This window comes from Cebidichthys violaceus, unplaced genomic scaffold (genome assembly GCF_023349555.1).
Source record: "Cebidichthys violaceus isolate CVI_PGR_0920_01 unplaced genomic scaffold, fCebVio1.0.p SCAF_26, whole genome shotgun sequence".
Lineage (NCBI taxonomy): Eukaryota > Metazoa > Chordata > Actinopteri > Perciformes > Stichaeidae > Cebidichthys > Cebidichthys violaceus.
The window spans coordinates 7,023,799-7,041,558 of NW_027176439.1; the positions used below are offsets into that span (position 1 = coordinate 7,023,799).

Below are 17,760 nucleotides of genomic sequence, written 5' to 3' on the forward strand. Positions count from 1 at the left end.
GGGTTTAGTCTCATTCTCTCACACAAAAAGCCACTCCTTGTTGGAAATGACTATGAGGGTTACAGGCTTCCTCCGCACACAGAACATCCGCATCTAATGCTAATCGTATTCTGTACACATAAGAGAGATAAGATTTTCCAGTCACATTATTTGGAATAAAGCAGCCGTTGTCAGGATGCTTTCCTCTGGAGCGTCTCTGTATAAATGTTCTGTCCTGTCAAGAGTCTGTTTATGCTTGAATGCAATGCGTCAGCAATAGTGGCATCGCTGCCAACATGGAAGCATTTCAATGTGCTGAACAGGACCTCCTGTAAAGTAAATGATAGCAAAATAGGGCAACAGAAACAATGAAAATACATTTTAGCGTACTATAAAACTCTTTTTCTGTCAAAGCTGAAGTGTGTTTACGATGATCAGCGAGGTAACATGTTGTCTGTCTGGTGCTTTGGGGAGAGCATAATAATTCTATGTTTCGTATGTTATTAACTTACAATAATCGCCAATCGTGATTGTTCTCCTCCATTGGCAGCGTATTTGAGGTGTTGTTTATTAGTACTTCGGTGTTGCATTGTGGTGTTTTGGGACTTGTGTGCTTCATGGATGTGAAGTTTGTTGCCCCTCAAAGCCCTTCTTCTGGTTGATTTAAAGAGTCACGTCACCCCAATTACTAAAAAACATCTTCCTGAATCAACTACCTCCGGTACATCTGTCCATGATGACAGCGTGATTCATTAGTCCAGGTTAGGAGAGATTCGCCTCGGTCAAGAACAACCTGCAATCACAATTTACCATAACCATACCATAGTTCCATAAAGTGTTGAAAAAAACATCATCATTGAACGAATAGTATCCAAATAGTTCAATATCAACATGTGTGTTTGAGTGAAATCCCCATGTGACACTCATGTGTCTGCATTAGTGTTATCAGTAAGATCTACTGCTTACTTTCTTAATGTGTAGTCATGGCTGGTTGCTGGAGTTGATAAATGAAGCTGCCACATTAGCGTGACAGCTCTCCCTGAGGGAATGGATGGATGGAGAACAATTACCAAGGGCATACTGGAGAACTCCGTCTGCCGCCTCTAATGGAGGGAAACACCGCGACATCACAGCTTTTTGCAGTTGACCCTTCGCTAAGCCGCTGCTGCCTGCTCCTCGGTCAAGCTGACAGAGCTACCGTGGAGCCCACACTGTCACTAACTGCACTCCGTGGAGAAATATTATCCAATCTTTGGAAAAACAAACGAAGCAGACAGAAGGATCTACAATATGGGATTGGAGGATATGTTCACAATGTCAAACTGATTCAGCAGCAAAAACAAGTTAAAAAGATAAAGATAGAAGCTAAAGCTACGGTCAGTGTCAACGTGAACCACATCACCTGCTGCTCCAGACAGAAGACCGTTCCTGTAAATCCAGGTAGGTCTTTATTCCCTGTTACCATCATTAAAATACATTCAGTATACCTTCAGCAGCTCGCTTGAATTATCAATAATCTGCACCCAGAATGCACCTGGGAAAACACCTGTAACCAATTGGATCACTTAGAAATCAGAGCTGGAACACTTTAAATATGATGAAGGCTGCCTCTGTGGTGTGCACAACAATGGAGGACCATTTGCAGTGAGAGTTAGAGGAAGTAATTGTGTTTTTCACTGCCATAAAAAATGGGAATGAACACATAGCTTTTGTCTTCATAGTCATCATTTACAGCAAGCTACTATTGAAAATGCCAAACAAGCTTGAGTTGCTGCGTTATCCCTTCAGATATCTCATTCATACACTGCCTAGCGACCAGTAAGTCTCCTGCATAAACATCTCAAGGATCATGCAAATGAGCTCTCGCTGATTTCCCTGTGAATTTGTTTTGCTTCTGTAACACAATGAGCAGCCTGCGTCAGACGCTGCCTCCATCTTAAGCGTCAGTACACATGTTGACTATTTCTTTAACTTTGCTTAAAGCAGAGGAGAGCTTATCCTGATAGGCCCTCACCAGTTGTTTAGCCTTTTTTTGCATGGTAACTACAAATTGCAGTTACTTCCAGAGCTTTCAAGCAAATCCCAAAGCCTTCGTCGGCAGAAAGGAAGCCATGTTTCAGCTGTGTTGAAATTAGCAGCGGAGCTAGTGTTAACGTTAGCCTTCAGCAGCCGGTGGACAGCACAGTCCTGTTTGTTTGAATAACGAAGCTAACAGCTAACGTTAACGGAGGTTTCATTGAGTTACGTTACAAAGCTCTTCTCAGTAAAGATGAATATCGGGTGATGGTAAATTATACTTTGTATGTATCTTGTAAAATGTAGGTTTTGGCCAGTGATTTTTACAACAATACAAATGGGAAATTAGAGAGGGAATTATGACCTTTTTAACTTTTCTGATCCAATCTGTACTCTGTATTGACTGATGCCCAAGTTCAGGGAGCAGAATCAGCAGTGAAGAAGGTGTATTGAATGTGTTTACACACCCAGTAGAGTGACATTAACATTTATTAGGGTTGTGCTTGTGTCCACCTGATGAATGTAAGTCCAATATTCACTCTCTTTAAGCTCTGTTTTTGGTCTCCACCAGAAATATAGCTACTAAATGCTCCGCTGTGTTCACCGGCTAGTCTAGTCTAGTCGAACTGTGTCTGTGTGCTGCTGCTGCTGTAAAGTCATATGTGTTCTAGCTTGAATAGCTTTAACATCGGTAAAGAACGTGGGAGCAACATGCGAGTTTACTGTCGTTAAAATGTCACGCGGTACTGTAGACGTTCAGCTCCGGCACCTTTTGTCAGTGACCCGTAACCCGACGCTACGCCCCTGCCTCCACTTTTATGGCTTCTCTTGATTAGTGGACTGACTGGGGAAGCTCTCTCAGTAGAGTGTCACCTCACACTTCTCTATCAGTCAGAAAGGGTATTGTCTTTCCATCGGGCTGCAGTGGTGCGGGAGGAGGGCAAACATGACCAGGCAGCTATTGTTAGGCTGATGTCACTCCCAGCCAAATGAGTGAGAGGGGGGTTGCCGGGCTGTGGTGGCCTCTGAGATAGTCTGTGTATGGGGGAGATAGTGATTAGTGATTGGGGGGGTGGCTCTGAACTGCCACGGCCACTTGAATTTCCCAGCTTCCTGCGTGCCAGCACTGGCTCTGTCTGACTGGAGACGTTTTAAAGGAAACACTTGGTGTTGTATCTTTCTGATAGTGCAAGTCAACAATGGCGGGTGTCGGGTAAATGTACATGATAAGTGTAAATCATAAATCGAGGAAGGATCACTTGACATACATGCCTAGATTATATGGATGATACATTCACACATTTGCTTCAGTCTATCTGCTGATAGTTAGCTTAACGGCTAACTGCTTCATTTCTGAGTCAGACACAAATGTTGAAGTATCTTCTATTGGTGTTAGTATCTCTACATCAATTGAGCAAACCGTTGAAATAAAACTTCCAGGCTGCACCACACAACGTTTTACCCACTGTGGGCGTCAATACAATACTTGAGATTCGGTATGGACACCAAACGATTGACTAACCTCAAAAAGATGACGAACTAATTATTTACAAATTCTGCAAAAATTTCTTTTCAGTGTCTTTCTTTCCCCCAACCCTGACCCCTGACCCCTAAACATGTTCTCTATTACCTGCACATCACTTTGTTTTCAAAAAGTCTAACGCTGATCCCAATCAACCACACATAGAGTTTTAACTCTATCTGATCAAAGAATAAGGGAATCATGGAACTGATCCACCAAGTCCCACCAATGGGAGCAAAGCATTGTGGTTCCTTTTGACAGCAACACAAATTATGCCAATTATGCCATTATCCTGGTCCTTTCTGTAAGTCAATAACTTTATTTATAGTGGACTTCTCTCAGCAGACTTTCTGAAAATTAAAAATTAAATATTCTGATAGATGAGTAACTATTAATGCCAGTAAAAGGGGAACATTCTCCGGCTCCCATGAGGCTTGAACAGTGGGCCAATGACTTGCTGAGGATCGGGGGTGGGGCTCTATATATACACACCACCAATATGCCCACGGAAGGGTACTAAAACACAAAATGCAAAAATCTCTACGGAGCACTCCACGCAAAGCACATGTAAAGGAGCCATCCTGTTGATTGACGTGAAGAAGATGAGGAACAAAACATTTGGGCCTTCTTGTTCCTGTTAGTGGGCTTTCTGTCCCTCGTCACGGATCATTTTTTCCCTCTCAAATCTGCCTAATTCTTCTCACATTTGCTCACTCTGCGGGCGTCGCAGTGAGACGCTCGTGTCCAGCTCGTGTTGCAAGGCATTATGAAAACAGAGCCCCCAGTGAGCGGGATTAACAGAGAGGTTAATTAACTTATGCTGCGTCTGATCTCGTTTGGTGATCGGACCGGACGGGTCCAGATTAACCTCAATCTGGCAAAAGACACCGAGAGCAGCGCCACAAGCAAACGCGCACACGTCTGCTTCTGCTATCTGACATGCGAGTGTATGGGTGAGCGGGGGGGCCCCTCGGGCTTCAATAGGAATGTAATGGCATGCATTATGCGTGAGCACACACACACACACACACACCTGCACAAACACATTAATCTATGACGGGTACAACAGATGGAGCCGGTGTGTGTATCTCTTTCTGTGTTCGTCAGCTAGTTGCCATTTTTGCATTTACGTCAGCCCCCCCCCAAAATACACGCTGCACCGGTTCATGTTTCAACCCCCCCCCCCAGGGTTCATATCACCCCCAGCATCTCCGTCCATCCTGGGAACTAAAAGCGGACGTTCATTAACCAGCGTTCGCTCTTTAAATACTCTCCGCTCTATTCTACTCTGGTTGCCGGGGATGAAAATAATCAGAGAAGCGGAGTAAGGGGGGGGGGGGGGGGGTTCCAGGGTGACCAGCCAGCACCTCTAACTAATGTGGTTTTGTGCTGGGGGAGCCACCCAGACCCAGGACCAGGGGGATCCTTTCACCCAATGTAAGCAGAACAGTAAGAAAGAGAGATTCATTCAAAACCACACTGAAATAATCCTGACTACTAAAAATACAAATATCATAATACAAACAAACACATGGACTCATGTCAGCTACAGTCCATGGGTGTCACTGTGCGAGCGTTCAGACAACCGGTAGTAAATCTGTCGACCTCGTCAGAAAGTGGTGGTTCAGACACAAGGCCTGTAGATGAGCTCTGAGGATGGAGGAGGAGGAACAAGATAAATACGTTCTGATGATGCACACACTGCCACACAAGTACCACCCGATGGGAACTGAAGTTTTATTGCCGTTATTAAATCCACAACGGGTTCAAAATAGTTTGAGCAAAATATTCATTCAACTAAAAGCTCCAGGAACGTGTAAATACAAGTAAGTACACATGACAAATGATATATTTACTCACATGTACATCATCCATCCATGTCAAATAAAAATCTATACCTACTGCACACACACACACACACACACACACACACACATATATATGTATATTAGTGCCGGGCAAGGATTACAATTTTTAAACGCGATTAATCGCATGATTGTCATTGTTCAAGTTCAATAATTAATTAAAAAGTAGTGTACTGTGCACTTTTATTTTAAAGTACTGCTATATGAACACAAGTACAATAACATTTGGTTTGAAACACTTTAAACAAATAAGGCAACATGAATAAAATGTTCCACACGTTTCATCAACAAGTGTGTCTTCATGACAGTCAGAGCATGTGAACGCAGCTCCCACTGTTCATCAATATAATGCACCGTAACTCAGAGGCGATGACGGTTACCCGGCGATGTCCGGTGAGAGCAACAGCTGGTGCATGTTGTAACGCCGTCATTGTTTCTTTTTATGTATATTTAACATATATATGCACAACTGTTTCATGTCTATTTCTATCCTCCAGTAAGTTGTAACATTGAGAGCAACTTAAAACTACAACATTACGTTTCCATACAACTGACCTGAATTCTCAACTCGGCTCAGTTTTAGATACGTAATAAACAGCGTAAGTGAAGTACCTTGGCAGGTTTAGAATAAATAAATAAGTAAGTTAAATTAAAGTAGGTCAACATTGACTTTTAAATTTCGCAACAGCTCAAAAATAAAAAATGAAAACTGTGACGTGGTAATGTAGAACGTTTCGGTGCCATTGTATGTGAATGTCTGTAGGAGTCCAAACAGCTCCCTGTGCAGCTTCAGACCAAACAGACATAATATATATGAAACGTTGAAGCTCCTCGAAGGTTTTCGCTGAAATGAGCTTATTTTGGACGCAGGGACGGAAGAGAACGCCTCAAAGGGCTCATCATACAAGAATCAATCAGCAGCCTCGGCGCACCGCAGAGACCTTGACACACAAACGCAGACTTTTATGACGGCAATCTAATCTGCTAGCTCGGCGTTTGGCTATCAATGATTGCTCAATCTCGTTAGCGCCGAGCGGCCGCCCCGGGTGGCGCATGCAAATCTCCAGCCATTGACTCTGCGGCTTTTGATTACATACATCGGGTCAAGAAAGAAATGCTGAACGGGCCGTTATAGAGAATGCAGATGAGGCCGAAGGTCGCGTGTATTGAGGAATCAGAGGGTTTTTATCTGAGGCCTCTGAAGGTTCTGACTTCAGTCTTTAGGGCAGAAAATAACAGAACAATGAATTCTTGATGCATATTAATGGTTCACAGCAGTACTTAAAAACATATCACTAGGAGGATTAGTAGGGTTCATTTATAAACTGACTGGACTGAATTATCATATTAATTATTATGAACAGAAAAACATATTTGTGTTAATACGTATTAACAGTCAATGATACAAGAAACACAGCAAAGTATCACTGTGGAGGAGAGTTTACTATCTCAACTTCAATATTTAATAAATAAATCATTCATTCATGTTCCTGACATCCAAATGGATGATTGATGATGATTGATTATTGAAGGCTGCATTATGTAGGAGTCTTTTCCAGGGACTCAGCAGCCATTTTGTAAAAACAGTAACCTTGACCAAAGGAACCGGGGTCTAAATTTAGTCCCTGGTTCCGCTCTGTGGGTGGTACTTCTCCTCGTGTTGTTGTTTGGTCTTTATGGCTCTTCAGATTCACTGGAAACAGGATTGAGTGACTTCTAGTTCCCTTGTTGAGTTTCTCTGGGACTATGTGGTTGTTAAGTGTAGACAACCTAAACCAGGTATTCAATGTGTTTATGCACACTTTCCTCATGTACTAAATGAATGGCTGCCTGGAACACAAATCAAACATCTACAGCTTGATTCCCTGTCAGCATGGATATAAAAAACAACAGACTCAACCACTGATAGGGGGGGGGGGGGGGGGATAAACTGGGGCTGCTGAGACACTCCAGCGGTCACATTTTTGCCAATGCAGAACATCTCCTCCACATTCAGCGTGAGCACACCTCTGCACATTTGAAAATGCATCGTATCATCACGCAACAGTTCGTAGACGGAACGTCCAGCCCGGGAAACGAGTCCGGGCCACAGCGCTACACCACTACACCACTACGCCACCGTGCACCGTGCTGAATGCTTTCACAGAGGCAGAGCTGGACCGGGGACCGCTTGATCTGCAGGCCGGTGCTCGACCTCAGAGCTGAACCCCCCCTCGGATCCTATGATATCTTTTGTTTTTTTGTGCATTTTCTTGTCCAGCAACACGAGCGATGAGTGCGTCTGTGTCTTAGGTTTAGGAAATGATCTGGGTTTGTCTTAAAATCACTAAGGAAGTAGTGTTCCTTAAGCGCAGAATTTAGGTGAAATAAGTCAGCGTTGACTTCTGGTCTCACACGGGAAGAACAACGGTCTCCTGGGTGAAAGTCCCCATTGACTTTTGACCAACCCATCCACCGCGACCTCCTCCCTACGCTGACTTTATACGACATCGCCTATCGGCTGAGGATTAGCTGGACAGTGTGTGTGAACAGACATGTGACACGCCGTATGACAGCGTGGTGCGATGGAGGAACCAGTACAAGAACAAATGTTTTAAACCAGGTTTTTGATCCGGTCAATTTCAAATGCGTTACTTAGAATCATCAATTAGAATACGTGTTTTAATTAGTGATGCTAATGTTTGGCTTTGCTCTCAAATCATCACTGCGTTGTATCAGCGCCTCACTTTAATATGCACAGTGGAATCTTTTTAAGCGCATCTTGTTTCTTTGCTGATTTTTGGCTTTTAATTTGTGTAACGTCGTCTCCCCTCAGAGCTCAACACCCGACACCTCGACCCTTAACCAGCGACGTGAAGCACCGGTACACCGCTCCTATCGCACCGTCAGCAGCAGCGCCGATCCAAAAGCTGACGCGCGTGCGTTTGATCGAGAGATAGCGTGCCGTCATGGCGATTCTTGAGGGCCTCCCCCAACAATGGCAGGATGGAAAAAGCCAGTCAGAGACGGCAGCGGTGAGGCAATGTTTGCCCAGCGGTCAGGCTCGTAAACAGAGAGGGGGGGCTTTTGCAAGCAGCTGCAGAAATTCCAGACTGCTGCGATTAAAAAGTAACACCCACATTGAGGGGGGGGGGGGGGGGGGGGGGGGGGGGGGGGGGGGGGCTGAACAAGCCAACCCCGCCTCTAATGCTCTAATGAAAAGAAAAGAGACATTTGCAGTGAAAACAAGTGCGTCTCAATGGTGCAATGAGGCGAAGCCCACTTTTCAGACTACAGAATTTATTTTCCAGATCTACCAGAGCGCTGGAGAGCTGGTTCAATATTCGACTGTTCACAACACACGCAGCAGTGGAGGACATTATGAAAGCACATTCTCAACTGTTTGACCAATTGTTTCTGAGTATCAACGAGTCAGGAGTTGTCATGGAACACTTGATTACTTGTTCTCTGATTGTGTATTTAGACGAGAGTCTTTCATTTCAAAAGAGAAAGGAGTTCCTCAAACTACTCACATACATCACCTACTTGTACGTACATAATAGTACCTGAGTACTTGTACCTGTGTATCTACTCCTACCTTCTCTCTGTGTTTAAGTGCATTATTGAGAGCAACTTAAATCCTCCTCTGTGTCCACACACTCATCCTGTAAAGCTGATTCTGATAATCAAGGTCTTAAAATGCATCCTGACACGGGGCCCGTCTGACAAACAGGACCACGAGGTCAGGGCCAGGGCCCAGTGGACACGGTTGTTCAGATGCAACACTTGTGATGAATAAAACTGCTAATAGACGCACAGTGAGTCTGGGATTGGTGGAGGGGGGGGCGTTCCCCTTACCTGGTCCAGGCCCTCACGAAGATCCAGCCACGCCAGCTAGGCCGAACCAGACAACACACACACACTTCAGACGCTCCCTTCCCTCGATCACTTCTTGTGTTTCCCCACCCCCTCCCCCCTCCCACCCTCCCCGCCCATGTGGCAGAACCACCGTATAACTGTAAGGAATGCCATTAAAGCGTTTCCAGTGACGGAGCACATTTTTAAAGCCAGCTACAGCTGTTAGATGAATACGTGGAGCCAAAGATCCTGGGGGGGAGGGGGTTACTGCCTGATAAAACCAAAAGATATATATCTATATAGATATAGATCTATATATCTATATGAGAAATGTAGCTATTTGCCAGGCGGATGATGTGCAGTGTTGTTTTTGACGGTGGCTTCAGGAGACTTGACGAGGGGTTTCACTTCCCTGACAGAATGTTGACACAGGAGTCTTTGAAAGCCGCGCTCCCTGATCAGGTTTTATGGTCACATTAAAGTGGGTTGTTGGGGGGGGGGGGGGGGGGTCAAATCAGAGGGCTGATAGTTTTTCAAGACTTGTCTGAATAAAGGGACTGCACCAGTACACATGTGTTGTCCTGTGTGCTGCTCAACACAATGGCTCCTGTAGAAATGTGGAATCCTCCCATTCCTTTCTGTGGCAGCAGAGTCTTTGTCCTCGGCACACTGCCGGTTGGTCAAAGTCACCGTCCTCTGCGCTGATGGAGTGAACTCAATGCTTTCTTTTTAGCTTGTTAAGTTAAAAATATTAGAACCGCTGCTTCGGCCCGGAGACTCTATCGCTGACCAGACACGTGAAAAGAAAACTTGCTCACGTGGGAACGTGCGACGTGATATCGTACATTTTTAAGCGTTTTTTGCGATTAATTAATTATTAATCTCATTGTTATGTGCAAAGTTCAATGATGAATTCAAAAGTAGTGTATTGCGCACTTGTATTTTAAAATACAGCTATATGAACAAAAGTACAATAACATTTGGTTTGAAACACTTTAAACAGATCAGGTTCTTTTTAACAGCAGTATTCTTCACACAGTAGTTATAACACAGTTATAATGATTCTGAGCATAGATAGTCAGCCGGTGTCACTACTTCATGTGTAATAGATGATATTTAAATATACATCTTGAAAACTGAAAACCTATCTGTCATGTTCTTATGTTTGTTAAATTCTCAGTAGTGATAACTAAATGATGCTTATTATACATACTACAAACAAAACACTTTAAAAACTCTACAAAGATATTTTTTTGTATTTTGGTCAGACACATATGCAACGCTGAGTACCGTGTACTACGTGTGGTATTAGCTATAAATGTACGTGCTGAGTACCGTGTACTACGTGTGATATTAGCTATAAATGTACGTGTGGTATTAGTTATAAATGTACGTGTGGTATTAGTTATAAATGTACGTGCTGGTTACCGTGTACTATGTGTGGTATTTGTTATAAATGTACGTGTGGTATTAGTTATAAATGTATGTGCTGGTTACCGTGTACTATGTGTGGTATTTGTTATAAATGTACGTGTGGTATTAGTTATAAATGTACATGCTGGTTACCGTGTACTATGTGTGGTATTTGTTATAAATGTACGTGCTGGTTACCGTGTACTATGTGTGGTATTTGTTATAAATGTACGTGCTGGTTACCGTGTACTATGTGTGGTATTTGTTATAAATGTACACGTGGTATTAGTTATAAATGTACGTGCTGGTTACCGTGTACTATGTGTGGTATTTGTTATAAATGTACGTGCTGGTTACCGTGTACTATGTGTGGTATTTGTTATAAATGTACACGTGGTATTAGTTATAAATGTACGTGCTGGTTACCGTGTACTATGTGTGGTATTTGTTATAAATGTACGTGCTGGTTACCGTGTACTATGTGTGGTATTTGTTATAAATGTACGTGCTGGTTACCGTGTACTATGTGTGGTATTTGTTATAAATGTACGTGCTGGTTACCGTGTACTATGTGTGGTATTTGTTATAAATGTACGTGCTGGTTACCGTGTACTATGTGTGGTATTTGTTATAAATGTACACGTGGTATTAGTTATAAATGTACGTGCTGGTTACCGTGTACTATGTGTGGTATTTGTTATAAATGTACGTGCTGGTTACCGTGTACTATGTGTGGTATTTGTTATAAATGTACGTGCTGGTTACCGTGTACTATGTGTGGTATTTGTTATAAATGTACGTGCTGGTTACCGTGTACTATGTGTGGTATTAGTTATAAATGTACGTGCTGGTTACCGTGTACTATGTGTGGTATTTGTTATAAATGTACGTGCTGGTTACCGTGTACTATGTGTGGTATTTGTTATAAATGTACACGCTGGTTACCGTGTACTACGTGTGGTATTAGTTATAAATGTACGTGCTGGTTACCGTGTACTACGTGTGGTATTAGTTATAAATGTACGTGCTGGTTACCGTGTACTATGTGTGGTATTTGTTATAAATGTACGTGCTGGTTACCGTGTACTATGTGTGGTATTTGTTATAAATGTACACGCTGGTTACGGTGTACTATGTGTGGTATTTGTTATAAATGTACACGCTGGTTACGGTGTACTATGTGTGGTATTTGTTATAAATGTACACGCTGGTTACCGTGTACTACGTGTGGTATTAGTTATAAATGTACGTGCTGGTTACCGTGTACTATGTGTGGTATTAGTTATAAATGTACGTGCTGGTTACCGTGTACTATGTGTGGTATTAGTTATAAATGTACGTGCTGGTTACCGTGTAAGAAGCTGTACTTGGAGGGACTTAGGACCCAGGGGAATGCAGGTGAAGGAAACAGGAAGAGACACAAACAGCTGTTCACCGCTCCCTGCCTGGTGTTATGGTTTAACCAATGGTCTGTTGTTGTCATAGTTATGGCAGCTGTTGCAAATTGACCATTCGTCTGAAGGTCTCCAGTTAACAGGGTCCCTGGTTAAACTGGAACACCGGTTCTTGTGTTAAAAATGTCCGCTTAATAATAAAAAAAACTGCGTTAATGCGCGATAAAATAATTGTCTGTGTTAATTAATTAATGCGTTAACGCGATAATAACGCGTTAACTCGCCCTGCACTAATAAATACATATATTTATATATCATAACAAAAATATCATTCTTGCATTCTTAAATGCAAGTAGAGGCTCATTCACACAGAGGGACAGAGAATTCATATTCCTCTCTTCCATTCAAACAACTAGTTTCAGCCAGTTTACAGTAGCTGCTCTAGTATCAAGAAGATTTGTTTTTGGAGAAAGTGTGTCTTTAAATACCTACAAGTAAACCACATGACGTGTGAAGATGAATGGGTGATTTGAGTGGCGGGTGTGGGGGTGAAATGGTACACCGTACAGCAGGAGCTCCCTCCTCCTCCCTCCGCCACTTTTCTATTGTCGTTGAAAAAACAAGCTGGAAGAGGTGCAATCCACAGCGAGGAGTGTCAACATACACTGACATGTTCATTACACGACATGTTCATTACATCTTCTTAATGCACCGGTCAATTTAAAACGTGCTTCTTAATGCACCGGTCAATTTAAAACGTGCTTCTTAACGCACCGGTCAATTTAAAACGTGCTTCTTAATACACCGGTTAATTTAAAACGTGCTTCTTAATGCACCGGTCAATTTAAAACGTGCTTAATGCACCGGTTAATTTAAAACGTGCTTCTTAATGCACCGGTTAATTTAAAACGTGCTTCTTAATACACCGGTTAATTTAAAACGTGCTTCTTTTGCACCGGTTAATTTAAAACGTGCTTAATGCACCGGTCAATTTAAAATGTGCTTCTTAATGCACCGGTTAATTTAAAACGTGCTTTTTAATGCACCGGTCAATTTAAAATGTGCTTCTTAATGCACCGGTTAATTTAAAACGTGCTTCTCAACGCACCGGTTAATTTAAAATGTGCTTCTTAATGCACCGGTTAATTTAAAATGTGCTTCTCAATGCACCGGTTAATTTAAAACGTGCTTCTCAATGCACCGGTTAATTTAAAATGTGCTTCTCAATGCACCGGTTAATTTAAAACGTGCTTCTCAAGGCACCGGTTAATTTAAAACGTGCTTCTCAAGGCACCGGTTAATTTAAAACGTGCTTCTCAAGGCACCGGTTAATTTAAAACGTGCTTCTCAACGCACCGGTTAATTTAAAACGTGCTTCTCAACGCACCGGTCAATTTAAAACGTGCTTCTCAACGCACCGGTCAATTTAAAACGTGCTTCTTAACGCACCGGTCAATTTAAAACGTGCTTCTTAACGCACCGGTCAATTTAAAACGTGCTTCTTAACGCACCGGTCAATTTAAAACGTGCTTCTTAACGCACCGGTCAATTTAAAACGTGCTTTTTAACGCACCGGTCAATTTAAAACGTGCTTCTCAACGCACCGGTCAATTTAAAACGTGCTTCTCAACGCACCGGTCAATTTAAAACGTGCTTCTTAACGCACCGGTCAATTTAAAACGTGCTTCTTAACGCACCGGTCAATTTAAAACGTGCTTTTTAACGCACCGGTCAATTTAAAACGTGCTTCTTAACGCACCGGTCAATTTAAAACGTGCTTCTTAACGCACCGGTCAATTTAAAACGTGCTTCTTAACGCACCGGTCAATTTAAAACGTGCTTCTTAATGCACCGGTCAATTTAAAACGTGCTTCTTAACGCACCGGTTAATTTAAAACGTGCTTCTTAATGCACCGGTCAATTTAAAACGTGCTTCTTAACGCACCGGTCAATTTAAAACGTGCTTCTTAACGCACCGGTCAATTTAAAACGTGCTTCTTAACGCACCGGTTAATTTAAAACGTGCTTCTTAATGCACCGGTTAATTTAAAACGTGCTTTTTAATGCACCGGTCAATTTAAAACGTGCTTCTTAATGCACCGGTCAATTTAAAATGTGCTTCTTAACGCACCGGTCAATTTAAAACGTGTTTCTTAATGCACCGGTTAATTTAAAACGTGCTTCTTAATGCACCGGTCAATTTAAAACGTGCTTCTTAACGCACCGGTCAATTTAAAATGTGCTTCTTAACGCACCGGTTAATTTAAAACGTGCTTCTTAATGCACCGGTTAATTTAAAACGTGCTTCTTAATGCACCGGTCAATTTAAAACGTGCTTCTTAATGCACCGGTTAATTTAAAACGTGCTTCTTAATGCACCGGTCAATTTAAAACGTGCTTCTTAATGCACCGGTTAATTTAAAACGTGCTTTTTAATACACCGGTCAATTTAAAACGTGCTTCTCAATGCACTGGTTAATTTAAAACATGCTTCTCAATGCACCAGTTAATTTAAAACGTGCTTCTCAATGCACCGGTTAATTTAAAACGTGCTTCTTAATGCACCGGTTAATTTAAAACGTGCTTCTTAATGCACCGGTCAATTTAAAACGTGCTTCTTAATGCACCGGTTAATTTAAAACGTGCTTCTTAACGCACGTCTTCTTTTAAACTAGTGGAAGGAAAACATCCAAAACACACATTGAGGGGTAGATTTCAACACTTTGTTTGATCTGTAGATTTCTACATGCACCCAAAGTTACCATTAGACATTTAATTACTAACTTTAATGTCTGTGAACATTGTTTTCTGATGTACGTAGAGAGACAGAGATATCAACGTTCCCTCTGTTAAACCTTTCACTCTATTATGTCACCAAAATAAACAGAACGTTGAACCTGACTTCATCCAATGTTTGGATTCATATTCTTAGAAATAGATGCTAATCAGCCCATATTTAATATATTGCCTCATTTGCATATTTTAACAGCACACTTTTAACTTCAAAATTATGAATGCAACGTCTGAATGCAAGTGATGAGCAGAGGATATACATAGTCATTAGAAGAAAAGAAGATTTAAAAAGTCCCTTTGACTGCAGTTCTAGTTCACTAAAGATGAATCAGCGATTGAACAATTCATGAAACAAGAACCACACGTACTACAGAGATCTTCTAGAAGCACACACACACACACACACACACACACACACACACGTGTTCTGTTCCGGTTTCTCTCTGGGAACAAACATGCAGAGACTTGAACAGTGATCCACCAACCAACGCTGTGTCTGCACTGGTTGCCTTGTTGTTGCACATCCGGCAACAGAACTTTGACGACACAGAGAGCAACTCAAAGTTTGTTTAAACCGAGACGACGTATCTGTGATCTGAGTTCTTCTTCTGTGGTTCACGCGTCTCTTCACCATCACGTCTGTTTACTGCTGCAGGCTCTGCTACCCGTCAAACTGTGTGTATGAGGGAGGAAGCGTGGCCGAGTGTGTAGCACACCATTCTGTTTCGTAATACTTTGGCACCGAGCCGACTCACACACACACACACACACACACACACACACACACACACGCTGACAGACGGGGAGATCCCAGCATTTTTTGGGTGTGAGCCAGGCTGGAATACCACCAGATCCAGTTTCCTGCATTTCCTGAGCCGCTGCCAGAACTACACGCAACAGCTCCTCTCTCTCTCTCTCTCTCTCTCTCTCTCTCTCTCTCTCTCTCTCTGTCTCTCTCTCTCTCTGTGTCTCTCTCTCTCTCTCTCTCTCTCTCTGTGTGTGTCTCTCTCTCTGTGTCTCTCTCTGTGTGTCTCTCTCTGTCTCTGTCTCTCTCTCTCTCTCTCTCTCTCTCTCTCTCTGTCTGTCTCTCTCTCTCTCTCTCTCTGTCTCTCTCAGATCTTTCTGTCTCTCTCTCTCTCCGTCCGCTCTGCATCTTGTTCTTTCACCACCAGGAGTTTCTTTTCATGTTTTCACTCTCTTCTCTCCAGATTCCACCGTACGTTGTCTGCTGCCGCGCCACCAAAATCACTTTCACCAGCTGCCTGTCATCATTCTTTACACTAAACACACACATATATATATATGTATGTATATATATGTATGTGTGCCCTCCCCTGTTGATCCTGGGCTCTACAGAAGTGATTTAGGAGCCACTGTAAACACCGGCCGGTCCCTCTTGGTCCAGATCAGATTAAGTCCTGGTCCGGTGAGGCCCTTTTTTATATTTAGCCCACATCTTGTTCCTATTTTCCAAAGATGCAGTTACTGCCTTCAAATGTGGTTTTGTTTTGCAGCTTTGAGCACGCTTAGCACACCGGCTCCACTCTGTCTGCCTAGCAGCCATAAGCATCCTTTTATTGTCTCCGTGACCATTACGCTGAATGGCTACATACAAATGACCCCCCCCCCCACAATAACTGCACATCCTGAGGAATCCTTGAAGCGTGCGGTCCTGGTGTTGTGTGTACGGCCACGGGAACTTTGTCTTCATGGGAAAAGACTTCTCGACAACACGTTTGGCTTTTTGTTTTTAAATCTGTCGCTCATAACGTGATCACATGCACAACAGTGACTCATAACGTGATCACATGCACAACAGTAACTCATAACGTGATCACATGCACAACATTGACTCATAACCTGATCACATGCACAACAGTGACTCATAACGTGATCACATGCACAACAGTGACTCATAACGTGATCACATGCACAACAGTGACTCATAACAACAGTAACTCATAACGTGATCACATGCACAACAGTAACTCGTAACGTGATCACATGCACAACAGTAACTCGTAACGTGATCACATGCACAACAGTGACTCATAACGTGATCACATGCACAACAGTGACTCATAACGTGATCACATGCACAACAGTGACTCATAACGTGATCACATGCACAACAGTGACTCATAACAACAGTAACTCATAACGTGATCACATGCACAACAGTAACTCATAACGTGATCACATGCACAACAGTAACTCATAACGTGATCACATGCACAACAGTAACTCATAACGTGATCACATGCACAACAGTGACTCGTAACGTGATCACATGCACAACAGTAACTCGTAACGTGATCACATGCACAACAGTAACTCATAACGTGATCACATGCACAACAGTGACTCATAACGTGATCACATGCACAACAGTGACTCCAAACACGACATAGAGGACTCAGACAGAGAAACAGAGGAACTGGACGCCCCCCCCCCCCCCCACACACACACACACACACACACACCCCTATTTAAATTGCATTCCATGCATTGGGTTGCTTTAATGTGCGGCGCTAATGCAGTCACTAATGTACACATCGCATTTGGGGAAGTCTGCAAATGATCCGTCATAAATAAGAGATGACATCCAGCGCTCAGAGTGTATGGATCCGCCTGCTGCCGGCTGGAAGCACCGACAGTGTCCATCAACCGGCCTGCTGTCATGCAGCACGCTACGGTTTATAATGGCTTTATAACGGGTTTATAACGGCTTTATAGCGGATTTATAATGGGTTTATAACGGATTTATAATGGGTTTATAACGGATTTATAATGGATTTATAATGGATTTAGAACGGGTTTAGAACGGCTTTATTAACATACAACATACTAAAGCCTTCTATATACAAACCATTAATAGGAACAACTTCCTCTTGACTAATGATTCTGGAAAAAGGATTAAAAGCTAAATCCATTTTTTATT

The 17,760-nt window shown here is 42.7% G+C and overlaps 1 protein-coding gene across 1 annotated transcript in view; it reads right to left on the reverse strand.

The window, feature by feature from the left end:
* arid3c (AT rich interactive domain 3C (BRIGHT-like)) overlaps window positions 1-17,760 on the reverse strand; it is a 70,666-nt gene that overhangs the window by 51,502 nt on the left and 1,404 nt on the right. The window lies entirely within an intron of this gene.